Here is a 17,893-nt window from a genome sequence, read left to right as displayed (position 1 = left end):
TTGGGGGCGGGGTCATGGTTTCCTCCAGGTCGGGGGGCTGGGGTCATGGTTTCCTCCAGGTCAGGGGGGGCTGGGGTCATGGTTTCCTCCAGGTCAGGGGGGGCTGGGGGCGGGGTCATGGTTTCCTCCAGGTCAGGGGGGGCTGGGGGCGGGGTCATGGTTTCCTCCAGGTTGGGGGGGCTGGGGGCGGGGTCATGGTTTCCTCCAGGTCAGGGGGGGGATGGAGGGCGTTGGCGTCGCAGTACAGTCACCACCATCGGAGTCTGGAGGCAGCGCCGGCTTCCTTCCTTTCTCTGTCTCTGTTGTCGCCGTCGCTGTCGTCGACCGTCAGCGTGATGAGCGACGTCGACTTCCTTGTTGGACACAGAAAAATAAACGAAGGAATGAGACGCAAACGGTCACATCTGATTCACATTCTCATTCACATTGTTGCCCTGCGTTGCCGTACCTGTCTCCAGTCTGCGTGGTGTGTGTTTTGTGTGTTGTTGCCCTGCGTTGCCACGCATTACCCTGCGTTGCCGTACCTGTCTCCACTCTGCGTCATCAGCCTCCTACACGTCTCCATCTGTGGTGTGTGTTTGTGTGTGCTTTGTGTATTGTTGCTGTGTTGCGTTGCCCTGCGTTGCCGTACCTGTCTCCAGTCTGTGTGATCAGCCTCCTACACGTCTCCATCTGCACGTCCAGGCCTCTCTTCATCGAACACATCTCCATGTACTCATGCAGGTGTCGGTTCATGTCGCTCTTGGCGTTGGCGAGTTCCAACTGAACGACACAATGACACAAACATCAGGCAAACGGCAACGCAGATGCACAACGGCAACACAAAAATTGACAACTGTTGAAAACTGGGTTCAGATCTGGCCCATTTTTTTCAGTATTTTCTGTTTTTCAGTATTTTCCGTTTTCAGTATTTTCTGTTTTCAGTATTTTCTGTTTTTCAGTATTTTCTGTTTTTCAGTATTTTCTGTTTTCAGTATTTTCTGTTTTTCAGTATTTTCTGTTTTCAGTATTTTCTGTTTTTCAGTATTTTCTGTTTTCAGTATTTTCTGTTTCAGTATTTTCTGTTTTTCAGTATTTCTGTTTTCAGTATTTTCTGTTTTTCAGTATTTTCTGTTTTTCAGTATTTTCTGTTTTTCAGTATTTCTGTTTTCAGTATTTTCTGTTTTTCAGTATTTTCCGTTTTCCAGTATTTTCTGTTTTCAGTATTTTCTGTTTTTCAGTATTTTCTGTTTTTCAGTATTTTCTGTTTTCAGTATTTTCTGTTTTCAGTATTTTCTGTTTTCAGTATTTTCTGTTTTTCAGTATTTTCCGTTTTCAGTATTTTCTGTTTTCAGTATTTTCTGTTTTTCAGTATTTTCTGTTTTTCAGTATTTTCTGTTTTCAGTATTTTCTGTTTTTCAGTATTTTCTGTTTTTCAGTATTTTCTGTTTTTCAGTATTTTCTGTTTTCAGTATTTTCTGTTTTTCAGTATTTTCTGTTTTTCAGTATTTTCTGTTTTCAGTATTTTCTGTTCATTTTCTACATAAATAATCAAACCTCTGTTCTAAACCCATGTTTGTACTGAGCGTGCTCAGACCTCTGCCCTGTGACCTCTGACCTCAGACCTGTGACCTGTGACCTGACCTCGATCTGGTCGATGGTGTCCTGGTACTTCCTTCTCTCTGGACTTGAACAGAGACTCGGTGTCGTTGATCACCTTCTCGATGGACTCGTCCTGTTGAAGCTGAAAACACACAGAGAAAACTGAACCCATTCAACATGAGAAACTTTAGAAACAAACATTAGAAACTTTAGAAACATTAGAAACAAACATTAGAAACTTTAGAAACATTAGAAACAAACATTAGAAACTTTAGAAATATTAGAAACAAACATTAGAAACATTAGAAACATTAGAAACAAACATTAGAAACTTTAGAAACATTAGAAACAAACATTAGAAACTTTAGAAACATTAGAAACAAACATTAGAAACTTTAGAAACATTAGAAACAAACTTAGAAACTTTAGAAATATTAGAAACAAACATTAGAAACATTAGAAACTTTAGAAACAAACATTAGAAACATTGGAAATATTCCAAATATTCAACACTTCTGGGTCCGATGTGTCGTTATCGACGTCTGTGAATCTGATGGAAAACAAAACCAAATGTTCAATGAGACCATGTTTGAACTAAAACTAAAACTGGAAAGAAAATAAACAGATGTTTACGATGGAAGATGATCCTGTTCCTGTGACTTTATTATTTATTTATTGATCAAATCAACCTCAATAACTGAGACAAAGTCTGATGGTTTGTATTTAAATCTTTTCAGTTTCTGATGAAAAACATTTGTCCAGATTTTTTTTTTGTATTTTCTGTTTTTGTTTAAGTTCACTGATTGTGTGACTTCTTCCATGTCATGACTTTATTCAGTCGGATAAAACATTTAAATGTGTTGGAAATTTATTTTCTGACTTAAACAGTCTGATCAAACAAAAGTCATAAATACAGAAAAATCAGCTGATCAATAAATAAATAAATCTGGTCCAGATGATCGTCATTACAGTTCTTTTCCTCAGTCTGATTGGATCCGTCTGCGTCAGTAGAAAACGTCCTATTGATGCAGATCAATCAAACTGATCCATCAGTCTCTGATTCAGATGGACTGATTTTCTGATCAATAACTGAAAATAAGTATTGATGAACTTAAACTAATGTTTACTTGTGTTTGTAAGTTCATATTTTTCTCTTCAGTTCCTGCTTTTATCTTAGCGGCCGACAGACCGTAAACCACTGTCATCGTGCGGCGTCTGTCGTCTGTTACAAAACTTTCAATCGTCTTCTTCTCCTAAACTCCAGTTCTCATTGACTTTAAACCTGGTCTACAGCTGCTGTACGATGATGTCAACACAAGTTAGTGAAATTATTGGATCCAGATCTGATTCTGGATTTGGTGCCACTTTGACAAATGTTCCCATTATAACAGGAAGTGGATTGATCCAATAAATCAGTATCAATGATATCAAGTGTAAATTTGAATTTTTTACAGATCTGACTGAATATGAGCAAAACATGGGCTATTTCTGTAACAGAATAAATAACAGAACTGGGGCAGAATAAATGGATGTGGATACATTTACCGAAGCTTTGAATTTGGACGCTAAGCTCCAGGACCACTGGTCCTGTTTTTGGTTTGGGTTCTGTTTGGTGTTTCTTCAGGTTCATCTGTTCGGTTTGGTTTGTGGTTTGTTGTCTGTCGTTCTCTTTCACCTCTCTTTCGCTTCTGTTTTGTTTCTCTTTCATTCCTGTTTTTGGTTCTGTTTTTCTGTTTTCCTTCCGTTTCTGTAAACTGAAGCCGTGGTGCGTTCAGGTACCTCCCCCTGCGTCTCCATTGCCAGAGTGCATCCTGGGAAATCCTCCCACAGCAGCAGCGTTTCCTCCGTTTCCTCCCAGGCCAAACTGTCGCAGTCGTCCTCGAACTCCGACTCCCTCCTAAACACAAGGCAGCCTTTAGCTCCGCCCCCTTTACCCATCAGTGACCTTTGACCCTTTAGAGGAAAACCTACAGCTGGTTCAGCATCCTCTGCATCTGCTCGTTGATCTGATTGGCCGCCGTGCTGCCCGCCTCCTCGTCCTTGGCCCCGCCTCCCTCGCTCTCCGACAGGCTGCTCAGCTCGTCCGTGTCTCCGCCCTTTGCCGATTGGCCACTGTGCTTCCTGGAGCGGCGGCTCAGGGTGGAGGGGGGCGTGGCCACCTGCTGAGAGGAGGAGGTCATGTGACACACGGCCAAGGACACAGGAAACAAACAAACAAACAAACAGAAAACAAACAAGAAAACAAACAAGGAAACAAACAGAAAACAAATGAAAACAAACAGAAAACAAGGAAACAAACAGAAAACAAACAAGGAAACAAACAGAAAACAAGGAAACAAACAGAAAACAAACAAGGAAACAAACAGAAAACAAACAAGGAACAAACAGAAAACAAGGAAACAAACAGAAAACAAGGAAACAAACAGAAAACAAACAAGGAAACAAACAGAAAACAAATGAAAACAAACAGAAAACAAGGAAACAAACAGAAAACAAACAAGGAAACAAACAGAAAACAAATGAAACAAACAGAAAACAAGGAAACAAACAGAAAACAAACAAGGAAACAAACAGAAAACAAATGAAAACAAACAGAAAACAAGGAAACAAACAGAAAACAAACAAGGAAACAAACAGAAAACAAGGAAACAAACAGAAAACAAACAAGGAAACAAACAGAAAACAAACAAGGAAACAAACAGAAAACAAGGAAACAAACAGAAAACAAGGAAACAAACAGAAAACAAACAAGGAAACAAACAGAAAACAAATGAAAACAAACAGAAAACAAGGAAACAAACAGAAAACAAACAAGGAAACAACAGAAAACAAATGAAAACAAACAGAAAACAAGGAAACAAACAGAAAACAAACAAGGAAACAAACAGAAAACAAATGAAAATAAACAGAAAACAAGGAAACAAACAGAAAACAAACAAGGAAACAACAGAAAACAAGGAAACAAACAGAAAACAAACAAGGAACAAACAGAAAAACAAATGAAGACAAAAAGAAAACAAACAAGGAAACAAACAGAAAACAAACAAGGAAACAAACAGAAAATAAGGAAACAAACAGAAAACAAACAAGGAAACAAACAGAAAACAAATGAAAACAAACAGAAAACAAACAAGGAAACAAACAGAAAACAAAGTAGGGAAACAGAAAACAAGGAAACAAACAGAAAACAAACAAGGAAACAAACAGAAAACAAACAAGGAAACAAACAGAAAACAAATGAAGACAAACAGAAAACAAACAAGGAAACAAACAAGGAAACAAACAGAAAACAAACAAGGAAACAAACAGAAAACAAATGAAAACAAACAGAAAACAAACAAGGAAACAAACAAAACAAACAAGGAAACAGAAAACAAGGAAACAAACAGAAAACAAACAAGGAAACAAACAGAAAACAAATGAAAACAACAGAAAACAAGGAAACAAACAGAAAACAAACAAGGAAACAAACAGAAACAAATGAAGACAAACAGAAAACAAACAAGAAAACAAACAGAAAACAAACAAGGAAACAAACAGAAAACAAGGAAACAAACAGAAAACAAACAAGGAAACAAACAGAAAACAAATGAAAACAAACAGAAAACAAACAAGGAAAAAGAAAACAAGGAAACAAACAGAAAACAAACAAGGAAACAAACAGAAAACAAATAAGGAACAAACAGAAAACAAGGAAACAACAGAAAACAAACAAGGAAACAAACAGAAAACAAATGAAGACAAACAGAAAACAACAAGGAAACAAACAGAAAACAACAAGGAAACAAACAGAAAACAAGGAAACAAACAGAAAACAAGGAAACAACAGAAAACAAACAAGGAAACAAACAGAAAACAAATGAAAACAAACAGAAAACAAACAAGGAAAAAGAAAACAAGGAAAACAAACAAGGAAACAAACAGAAAACAAATGAAAACAAACAGAAAACAAGGAAACAAACAGAAAACAAACAAGGAAACAAACAGAAAACAAATGAAGACAACAGAAAAACAAACAAGGAAACAAACAGAAAACAAACAAGGAAACAACAGAAAACAATGAAGACAACAGAAAACAAACAAGGAAACAAACAGAAACAAATGAAAACAAACAGAAAACAAACAAGAACAGAAAACAAGGAAACAAACAGAAAACAAACAGGAAACAAACAGAAAACAAATGAAAACAAACAGAAAACAAACAATAGAACAGAAAACAGGAAACAAACAGAAAACAAATGAAAACAAACAGAAAACAAGGAAACAAACAGAAAACAAACAAGGAAACAAACAAGAAACAAACAAGGAAACAAACAGAAAACAAATGAAAACAAACAGAAAACAAACAAGGAAAAAGAAAACAAGGAAACAAACAGAAAACAAACAAGGAAACAAACAGAAAACAAACAAGGAAAACAAACAGAAAACAAGGAAACAAACAGAAAACAAACAAGGAACAAACAGAAAACAAATGAAGACAAACAGAAAACAAACAAGGAAACAAACAGAAAACAAACAAGGAAACAAACAGAAAACAAGGAAAAAAACAGAAAACAAACAAGGAAACAAACAGAAAACAAACAGGAAACAAACAGAAAACAAATGAAAACAAACAGAAAACAAGGAAACAAACAGAAAACAAACAAGGAAACAAACAGAAAACAAATGAAAACAAACAGAAAACAAGGAAACAAACAGAAAACCAATGAAGACAAACAGAAAACAAACAGGAAACAAACAGAAAACAAACAAGGAAACAAACAGAAAACAAGGAAACAAACAGAAAACAAACAAGGAAACAAACAGAAAACAAATGAAACAAACAGAAAAACAACAAGGAAACAAACAGAAAACAAACAAGGAAACAAACAGAAAACAAGGAAACAAACAGAAAACAAACAGGAAACAAACAGAAAACAAATGAAAACAAACAGAAAACAAACAAGGAAACAAACAGAAAACAAGGAAACAAACAGAAAACAAATGAAAACAAACAGAAAACAAGGAAACAAACAGAAAACAAATGAAAACAAACAGAAAACAAGGAAACAAACAGAAAACAAACAAGGAAACAAACAGAAAACAAGAAACAAAAAGAAAACAAACAAGGAAACAAACAGAAAACAAATGAAAACAAACAGAAAACAAACAAGGAAACAGAAAACAAGGAAACAAACAGAAAACAAACAAGGAAACAAACAGAAAACAAACAAGGAACAAACAGAAAACAAGGAAACAAACAGAAAACAAACAAGGAAACAAACAGAAAACAAATGAAGACAAACAGAAAACAAACAAGGAAACAAACAGAAAACAAACAAGGAAACAAACAGAAAACAAGGAAACAAACAGAAAACAAACAAGGAAACAAACAGAAAACAAATGAAAACAAACAGAAAACAAACAAGGAAACAGAAAACAAGGAAACAAACAGAAAACAAATGAAAACAAACAGAAAACAAGGAAACAAACAGAAAACAAACAAGGAAACAAACAAAGAAACAAACAGAAAACAAGGAAACAAACAGAAAACAAACGAAAACAAACAGAAAACAAACAGAAAACAAGGAAACAAACAGAAAACAAATGAAAACAAACAGAAAACAAGGAAACAAACAGAAAACAAACAAGGAAACAAACAGAAAACAAGGAAACAAACAGAAAACAGGAAACAAACAGAAAACAAAAGAAAACAAACAGAAAACAAACAAGGAAACAAACAGAAAACAAACAAGGAAACAAACAGAAAACAAGGAAACAAACAGAAAACAAACAAGGAAACAAACAGAAAACAAATGAAAACAAACAGAAAACAAACAAGGAAACAAACAGAAAACAAACAAGGAAACAAACAGAAAACAAATGAAACAACAGAAAACAAGGAAAAAACAGAAAACAAACAAGGAAACAAACAGAAAACAAAAGAAAACAAACAGAAAACAAGGAAACAAACAGAAAACAAACAAGGAAACAAACAGAAAACAAATGAAAACAAACAGAAAACAAGGAAACAAACAGAAAACAAACAAGGAAACAAACAAAGAAACAAAACAGAAACAAGGAAATAAACAGAAAACAAACAAGGAAACAAACAGAAAACAAGGAAACAAACAGAAAACAAACAAGGAAACAAACAGAAAACAAGGAAACAAACAGAAAACAAACAAGGAAACAAACAGAAAACAAATGAAAACAAACAGAAAACAAGGAAACAAACAGAAAACAAACAAGGAAACAAACAGAAAACAAAGAAAAACAACAGAAAACAAGGAAACAACAGAAAACAAGAAAACAAACAAAAAACAAACAAGGAAACAAACAGAAAACAAGGAAACAAAACAGAAAACAAATGAAAACAAACAGAAAACAAGGAAACAAACAGAAAACAAACAAGGAAACAAACAAAGAAACGAACAGAAAACAAGGAAACAAAACAGAAAACAAACAAGGAAACAAACAGAAAACAAACGAAAACAAACAGAAAACAAGGAAACAAACAGAAAACAAATGAAAACAAACAGAAAACAAGGAAACAAACAGAAAACAAACAAGGAAACAAACAGAAAACAAATGAAAACAAACAGAAAACAAGAAACAAACAGAAAACAAATGAGACAAACAGAAAACAAACAAGGAAACAAACAGAAAACAAACAAGGAAACAAACAGAAAACAAGGAAACAAACAGAAACAAACAAGGAAACAAACAGAAAACAAATGAAAACAAACAGAAAACAAGGAAACAAACAGAAAACAAGGAAACAAACAGAAAACAAACAAGGAAACAAACAGAAAACAAATGAAAACAAACAGAAAACAAGGAAACAAACAGAAAACAAACAAGGAAACAAACAGAAAACAAATGAAAACAAACAGAAAACAAGGAAACAAACAGAAAACAAACAAGGAAACAAACAAAGAAACAAACAGAAAACAAGGAAATAAACAGAAAACAAACAAGGAAACAAACAGAAAACAAGGAAACAAACAGAAAACAAACAAGGAAACAAACAGAAAACAAGGAAACAAACAGAAAACAAACAAGGAAACAAACAGAAAACAAATGAAAACAAACAGAAAACAAGGAAACAAACAGAAAACAAACAAGGAAACAAACAGAAAACAAACAAAAACAAACAGAAAACAAGGAAACAAACAGAAAACAAGAAAACAAACAAAAAACAAACAAGGAAACAAACAGAAAACAAGGAAACAAACAGAAAACAAATGAAAACAAACAGAAAACAAGGAAACAAACAGAAAACAACAAGGAAACAAACAAAGAAACAAACAGAAAACAAGGAAACAAACAGAAAACAAACAAGGAAACAAACAGAAAACAAACGAAAACAAACAGAAAACAAGGAAACAAACAGAAAACAAGGAAACAAACAGAAAACAAATGAAAACAAACAGAAAACAAGGAAACAAACAGAAAACAAACAAGGAAACAAACAAAGAAACAAACAGAAAACAAGGAAACAAACAGAAAACAAACGAAAACAAACAGAAAACAAACAGAAAACAAGGAAACAAAAAAGGAAACAAACAGAAAACAAACAGGAAACAAAAAGGAAACAAAGACAGGAGGTCATGTGACTGAGGGCTTTGGCGTGGGGGTGTTGGGGGCGTGGCTTGTGCGTACCTGGAACATGTGGGTGGTGTCTTCACAGTTCCTCTGCTGAGCCACGTCACAGAGCCGCGCTGTGATGTCGATGCGACGGCAGATGTCCATGTCCACCTTCATGGCCTTCTCCTGGATCTGGGAGTCCAGCTCCGACAGGTTCTGAGGAGAACAGGCGAGAACGTGAGCAACGACAACAGGAGTGACGAGAACGTGAGCGATGAGAACGTGAGTGATGGGAACGTGAGCGATGAGAACGTGAGCGATGACAACGTGAGTGATGAGAATATGAGTGATGAGAACATGAGCAAGAAGAATATGAGTGATGAGAACATGAGTGATGAGAACATGAGCGATGAGAACAAGAGCGATGAGAACAAGAGCGATGAGAACAAGAGCGATGAGAACAAGAGCGATGAGAACATGAGCGATGAGAACATGAGCGATGAGAACATGAGCGATGAGAACATGAGCAATGAGAACATGAGCAATGAGAACATGAGCAATGAGAATATGAGTGATGAGAACATGAGTGATGAGAACATGAGTGATGAGAACAAGAGTGATGAGAACATGAGCGACAAGAATATGAGTGATGAGAACAAGAGTGATGAGAACATGAGCGACAAGAATATGAGTGACGAGAACATGAGTGATGAGAACAAGAGTGATGAGAACATGAGTGACAAGAACATGAGTGACGAGAACATGAGTGATGAAAATATGAGTGACGACAATATGAGCAATGAGAACATGAGTGATGAGAACATGAGCGACACGTCAGGACTAAACATGTGGAGGATCTGACATGAGCGCTGCGTCACGGTTAAAGCTGCGGCAGACTTTCATGTCCAGTGTTTCCTCAGATCTGTCCATCCTCAGTCCTCTCCTCAGTCTCATTGGTCCGTTGCTCTGTCTGTCATTCCTCAGCTGACTCTCTTCCTCATGAACAGTTTCTTCGTTCCGTCCTCCACAGACAGACCACGTGTTTACATTCAGAGTCAGAAGGAACTGAACATCTGAGGAGTTTGGTTGTGACGTGCTTCGTGCTGCCTGACAGCGGCAGCATGACCATATGATATTATATGGATGAAACACGACGCAGAACCGGCTGAAACGTGGAAACGGCTGAAACGTGGAAACGGCTGAAATGTGGAAACAGCTATATGCATAGAGGGAAGGGAGCTCCTGCCGTTTCCGCCTCGTGTCTGTTCCAGCTGAAGCTGTCAGACAGCGAACTGGCGTTTCCCACAATGGACGTCACAACCAAACTCCTCAGACGTTCAGTTCCTTCTGACTCTGAATGTAAACACGTGGTCTGTCTGTGGAGGACGGAACGAAGAAACTGTTCATGAGGAAGAGAGTCAGCTGAGGAATGACAGACAGAGTAACGGACCAATGAGACTGAGGAGAGGACTGAGGATGGACAGATCTGAGGAAACACTGGACATGAAAGTCTGCCGCAGCTTTAAACATGTGACTGAACGTACAGGAGGACAGGGACTGTGTGGACGAGAGGACCAACGGACGTGAGGTCAGAGGGTTTGGGTTGAATCTGAACATTCAAACACGTCCACGTCCAAACAGCGGAACAGAAACAACAACTATCAGATGAAGTGAGAGCAGAAGCGGACGTACGTTACTGAGGAGGCCTTTGAACAGAACCAGCTCTGCCTTCAGCTGCTGCACCCGAAGACACAGCTCATCCTGACACACTGCACTGTCCTGAAGGTCCTGAACGCAACACAGCAAACAAAGAGGACCAACAGGTAAGGAGACAAGCAAGGAAACAGACAAGGAAACAGACAAGGAAACTAAGAAACAGACAAGGAAACAGACAAGGAAACTAAGAAACAGACAAGGAAACAGACAAGGAAACTAAGAAACAGACAAGGAAACAAACAAGGAAACAGACAAGGAAACAGACAAGGAAACTGAGAAACAGACAAGGAAACAGACAAGGAAACTAAGAAACAGACAAGGAAACAGACAAGGAAACAGACAAGGAAACTAAGAAACAGACAAGGAAACAGACAAGGAAACTAAGAAACAGACAAGGAAACAGACAAGGAAACAGACAAGGAAACTAAGAAACAGACAAGGAAACTAAGAAACAGACAAGGAAACAGACAAGGAAACTAAGAAACAGACAAGGAAACAAACAAGGAAACACACAAGGAAACAGACAAGGAAACTGAGAAACAGACAAGGAAACAAACAAGGAAACAGACAAGGAAACAAACAAGGAAACTAAGAAACAGACAAGGAAACAAACAAGGAAACACACAAGGAAACACACAAGGAAACACACAAGGAAACTAAGAAACAGACAAGGAAACAAACAAGGAAACAGACAAGGAAACAAACAAGGAAACTAAGAAACACACAAGGAAACACACAAGGAAACACACAAGGAAACTGAGAAACAGACAAGGAAACAAACAAGGAAACAGACAAGGAAACAAACAAGGAAACTAAGAAACAGACAAGGAAACACACAAGGAAACAGACAAGGAAACACACAAGGAAACAGACAAGGAAACAGACAAGGAAACTAAGAAACAGACAAGGAAACAAACAAGGAAACAGACAAGGAAACAAACAAGGAAACTAAGAAACAGACAAGGAAACAAACAAGGAAACAGACAAGGAAACACACAAGGAAACTAAGAAACAGACAAGGAAACAAACAAGGAAACAGACAAGGAAACAAACAAGGAAACTAAGAAACAGACAAGGAAACAAACAAGGAAACACACAAGGAAACTAAGAAACAGACAAGGAAACAAACAAGGAAACTAAGAAACAGACAAGGAAACAAACAAGGAAACACACAAGGAAACACACAAGGAAACAGACACAGGAAACAGACACAGGAAACAAACACAGGAAACAAACACAGGAAACAAACAAGGAAACAGACAAGGAAACAGACGAAGAAACAAACACAGGAAACAAACAAGGAAACAGACAAGGAAACAAACAAGGAAACAAACAAGGAAACAGACAAGGAAACAAACAAGGAAACAGACAAGGAAACAGACAAAGAAACAGACAAGGAAACAAACAAGGAAACAAACAAGGAAACAAACAAGGAAACAAACAAGGAAACAAACAAGGAAATATACAAGGAAACAAACAAGGAAACAGACAAGGAAACAGGCAAGGAAACAGACAATGAAACAAACAGGAAACAAACAAGGACACAGACAAGGAAACAGACAAGGAAATAGACAAGGAAACAAACAAGGAAACAGACAAGGAAACAGACAAGGAAACAGGCAAGGAAAGAGACAAGGAAACAGACAAGGAAACAAACATAGGAAACAAACAAGGACACAAACAAGGAAACAAACAAGGAAACAGACTAGGAAACAAACATAGGAAACAGACAAGGAAACAGACAAGGAAACAAACACAGGAAATAAACAAGGAAACAAACAAGGAAACAGACAAGGAAACAGACAAGGCAACAAACATAGGAAACAAACAAGGAAACTAAGAAACAGACAAGGAAACAGACAAGGAAACAAACAAGGAAATAGACAAGGAAACAAACACAGGAAACAAAGAAACAAACAAGGAAATAGACAAGGAAACAGACATAGGAAACAAACAAGGAAACTAAGAAACAGACAAGGAAACAAACAAGGAAACAGACAAGGAAACAGACAAGGAAACAAACATAGGAAATAAACAAGGAAACAAACAAGGAAACAGACAAGGAAACAAACAAGGAAACAGACAAGGCAACAAACATAGGAAACAAACAAGGAAACTAAGAAACAGACAAGGAAACAGACAAGGAAACAAACAAGGAAATAGACAAGGAAACAAACACAGGAAACAAACAAAGAAACAAACAAGGAAATAGACAAGGAAACAGACAAGGAAACAAACATAGGAAACAAACAAGGAAACTAAGAAACAGACAAGGAAACAAACATAGGAAACAAACAAGGAAACTAAGAAACAGACAAGGAAACAAACATAGGAAACAAACAAGGAAACTAAGAAACAGACAAGGAAACAAACAAGGAAATAGACAAGGAAACAAACACAGGAAACAAACAAAGAAACAAACAAGGAAACAGACAAGGTCAACAGAAAGTACACAAACAAGGAGCCCACAGGTGGAGGTGAACTCTGACCTCCTCCAGTTCCTCCACCTTCTCCTGCAGCTCCAGTCTGGCAGAGTATTCCTCCTCCCACCTGGAAACAGGAAACCAAGAAGAAACACATAAACAACAGGTAAACAAATGATAAACAACAGGTAAACAACTGATAAACAACAGGTAAACAACTGATAAACAACAAATAAATAACAAATAAACAACTGATAAATAACAAATAAACAACTGATAAACAACAGGTAAACAACTGATAAACAACTGATAAACAACAGGTAAACAACAGGTAAACAACAGGTAAACAACTGATAAACAACAGGTAAACAACTGATAAACAACAGGTAAACAACTGATAAACAACTGATAAACAACAGGTAAACAACAGGTAAACAACTGATAAACAACAAATAAACAACTGATAAATAACAAATAAACAACTGATAAACAACAGGTAAACAACTGATAAACAACAAAAAAAAAACTAATAAACAACAAATAAACAACTGATAACACATAAACAACTGATAAATAACAAATGAACAACTGATAAACATTCCTCTCCCTCCCCCCGTTTGAACTGAAGGTCACATGGTCACTCTTCTTCTTTTTGCTGACTGTTTCTTCTGTAAATAAACCTCAGTGGGACTCGTTTCCATCCAGTCGACGTAAACTGATCTGATTCATCAGGACACAAACGACTCAAAGCTGCACAGAACTTCTAAAACTGAACCTCCACAGCCTCTAGAACAGCAGGTTCTCACACAGAACTTCTAAAACTGAACCTCCACAGCCTCTAGAACAGCAGGTTCTCACACAGAACTTCTAAAACTGAACCTCCACAGCCTCTAGAACAGCAGGTTCTCACACAGAACTTCTAAAACTGAACCTCCACAGCCTCTAGAACAGCAGGTTCTCACACAGAACTTCTAAAACTGAACCTCCACAGCCTCTAGAACAGCAGGTTCTCACACAGAACTTCTAAAACTGAACCTCCACAGCCTCTAGAACAGCAGGTTCTCACATAGAACTTCTAAAGCTGAACCTCCACAGCCTCTAGAACAGCAGGTTCTCACACAGAACTTCTAAAACTGAACCTCCACAGCCTCTAGAACAGCAGGTTCTCACACAGAACTTCTAAAACTGAACCTCCACAGCCTCTAGAACAGCAGGTTCTCACATAGAACTTCTAAAACTGAACCTCCACAGCCTCTAGAACAGCAGGTTCTCACACAGAACTTCTAAAACTGAACCTCCACAGCCTCTAGAACAGCAGGTTCTCACACAGAACTTCTAAAACTGAAGCTCCACAGCCTCTAGAACGGCAGGTTCTCACACAGAACTTCTAAAACTGAACCTCCACAGCCTCTAGAACAGCAGGTTCTCACACAGAACTTCTAAAACTGAAGCTCCACAGCCTCTAGAACAGCAGGTTCTCACATAGAACTTCTAAAACTGAAGCTCCACAGCTGACGTCAGGTTCTTCAGTGTGTCTGTGGTTCATGTCACACATGTTCACACATATGTGAGTTTTTCAAACACACACACTTTCACCTCCTCTGGAATCGACTGCAGGTTTGTGTGTGGCATCGTTTCAGTCCAACTGAAGCTGAACGGCTGAAGGAAACTCCAGTTGATGAAAACAGGACAAAGGCTTTGGATCAGAACCCATTCTACAACACTGACCCGTTGACACCCTGGTCATGTCCTCAGATGTGTTCAGGTTCATCTGGTTTATTCAGTTCAGTTTCATCTGAACAGGTGGAAAAAAAGTAAATCACAGAAAACAGACACGACAGGAACAGGAAGTCTACGTACAAACGAACTCTGAAATCCATCCAATAATGAAGTGAAACGTCTAAACCTGGGTTTATGGATTATCCTATTTCTGAAGGGACAGTGAACGCATCACACCTGGTTATTACAATTATCTGATCAATGATGATGTTCCATAATCTGGTTCGGATTTGGAATCGGGTTTCTACCACCAACTTGATACTGAATCTGATTTTGAAAGATTCTGGTTCTGATACTGATTCTTGTCTTTAATCTGGTTCTGAATCAGATTTTTGATCCATTTTGATTTAGGTTCTGATTTTGGGTGTGATTCTGATTTTGATTCCCAATCTAATTTCGGCTCAGTTCTGGTTCTGAATATGACTCTGGTTCTGGTTCTGGTCCTGGTTCTGAATATGGTTCTGGTTCTGAATATGACTCTGGTTCTGGTCCTGGTTCTGTCTCTGGTTCTGGTCCTGGTTCTGAATATGGTTCTGGTTCTGAATATGACTCTGGTTCTGGTCCTGGTTCTGACTCTGGTTCTGGCCCTGGTTCTGAATATGGTTCTGGTTCTGAATATGACTCTGGTTCTGGTCCTGGTTCTGACTCTGGTTCTGGTTGGGTCCACCTGCAGCGGGCCTCACCTCCTCTTGTACGCGTCCCTCTCTCTCTTCACCTTGGACAGGACGTTGTACAAGGCCCGGATCTCTGGGGTGATGGTGTCGATCTGGACCCCGACCCCGTCCGGGGGGGTCCACGGGCCCCTCCCGGGCCCGGTGACACACGACTCCCTGCCGGTGCTGAAGCGCCGAGCGTGGCTGAAGGACCAGATGGTCCCAGGGAGGAAGCGGGGGGGTGGGGGAGGCATGTTGTCGTTGTGCGCCCCCCCGTACTGGTCATTGACGTTGGTTCTGAACGGGTCAGGGGGGGTCAGAACCGGGCTGGTGGTCAGGTTGGAGTTGGAGTCGGTGGAGACGGCGACTGGGTTCAGGTACCGGTTGTCATACAGAGGAGGGGGGGGGTTCAGGGGGGAGGACAGGAGGCCTCCGGGGGGGTGGGCGGCGGCGTTGTGGATGAGCCCCATGAACCCGGTCTGGACCCCCGTGTCTTTGGTGTTTGTCCTGTGGTGCCCCCCCCCCTCGGTGCCCCCCCCCAGGGCCTGCTGCAGCTGCTTCTCCAACACCTTGTTCCTGCGCTCCAGCTCGTGCACTTTGGCCAAAAAGCAGCGGAAGCGCAGGTTGAGCGTCTTCAACACGCTGATGTTGGAGCCCAGGTCGTTACGCAGCGCCGTGGCCACGGGGGGGGGCGCGATGCAGGGGGGGGGTCAGGTGCAGGTAGGCCAGGCCCGACGGGGGGAGCGAGCCCGGGTCCGGCCCGTCCGGTCCCGACCCCCCCACGTCCCCCAGGAAGTAGCCCGGCTCCGGGACGGACTCGGCGTAGACCCCCCCCTGGTGGAGCTGTGGGGGGGGCAGGAAGCTGCTCTCCCCCAGGACCGGATTCATGCTGGAGTAGGAGAATCTGAAATGCTCGAAATCCGGCATGAACTCAGACTGGGTTCGTTCGGATCCGCAGGTGAATCAGGATGAGGACCCAGGTCCAGGTCCAGGTCCAGGTCGGGGGCTCTGGTGGGCACCGGGGACCACAGGGACGAACAAAGACCTGAAAGAAGGACCATAAACCCGGATCAATATCTGAGCAATCTTTTTTTTTTTTTTTAATATTTATTTATTTAGTGTTACACAAAGTACAAGAAGGACCGGACAGGTCCAGTGGAATCTGAATGTAAGAACCCAACATCAGCCTGGGCACAAGACACACAAACAAAAACAATACGTCAAACTGCACAAAGTTCACCACTGCTCCATAAATCAGTGGTTTTGATCCCTTTTTTATTTTTAGAGTACTGAATATTTGAAATCTAAAGGGTAAGCTCAGTTTTAAAAATTAAAAAGGAAGGTTTGAGAATTTGGATGAGTGAATGTGGTATTTGGCCAAAATTAGAATTAGACTGATTGTGTAATATTGATCTGATTTGTTCGCAGGATGTGAGAAAATACCAAACAATATTTTTGAATAAGTAAAAGAAAAATCAGAAACAATATTCTGATGAATAAAAAAACAGACACCTGGCCAGAAAACATTTGAGAAGGGACAGGAACCAAAGCAGATGAGCAGCCAGAACTGATGTCCTGTTTATGTCTTTGTAGGAACATTTTGCACGGATAGAAACGACGAATTACAATATCTGATTAATCGATCATCAGTCCAAGGTGACCGATGACGTCACGGTTTGGTGTCGCACTAATAAAACCCACTTTCAGCCCGTCCATTTCTTTCCTGTCGGTGAACACACACTACTCACCGCTGATGTGAGGAGCGGACAGCAGCTTTGTCCCAGATCCCGCTGTGGAACGGCTCGGCTCGGCTCGGCCCGGTGCAGACGGGGTTCGGGGCCGGTACCAGTGCAGATAAACACCGGACACTGCGGCTGTTTGCGCCGTAAAACCCGGATGAGACGAGCAGCGTCTGGTACCGTAAAGACCGGAGCACAGGCGCACAACAACAGTGAACCGGAACCGGAAGTAGACCGGATGTTACATGTAGACAGATTCTAGCTGTTAACAGACAATAATAAAATGAAATTAAAGCCGCAAGCGGCATCTAAAGGGCCTCGCCACGGGCACGTCCAGTAGAAGTATGTCCATCGTTCAGCAGGTGGCGCTCTAGCACCAAATTTCAATGTCTTCTGATGAATGGGTGTAGGCCTGGGAGATCGACAACTGATT

At 39.6% G+C, this 17,893-nt stretch overlaps 1 pseudogene; it reads right to left on the bottom strand.

Moving 5' to 3' along the window:
• Positions 1–208: 208 nt before the first annotated feature.
• LOC115416840 (intermediate filament family orphan 1-like) lies at positions 209–17,659 on the bottom strand (annotated as a pseudogene).
• Positions 17,660–17,893: the final 234 nt, after the last annotated feature.

This window comes from Sphaeramia orbicularis, unplaced genomic scaffold, assembly GCF_902148855.1.
Source record: "Sphaeramia orbicularis unplaced genomic scaffold, fSphaOr1.1, whole genome shotgun sequence".
Taxonomy (NCBI): domain Eukaryota; kingdom Metazoa; phylum Chordata; class Actinopteri; order Kurtiformes; family Apogonidae; genus Sphaeramia; species Sphaeramia orbicularis.
This window is presented reverse-complemented; position numbering and strand designations above follow the sequence as displayed.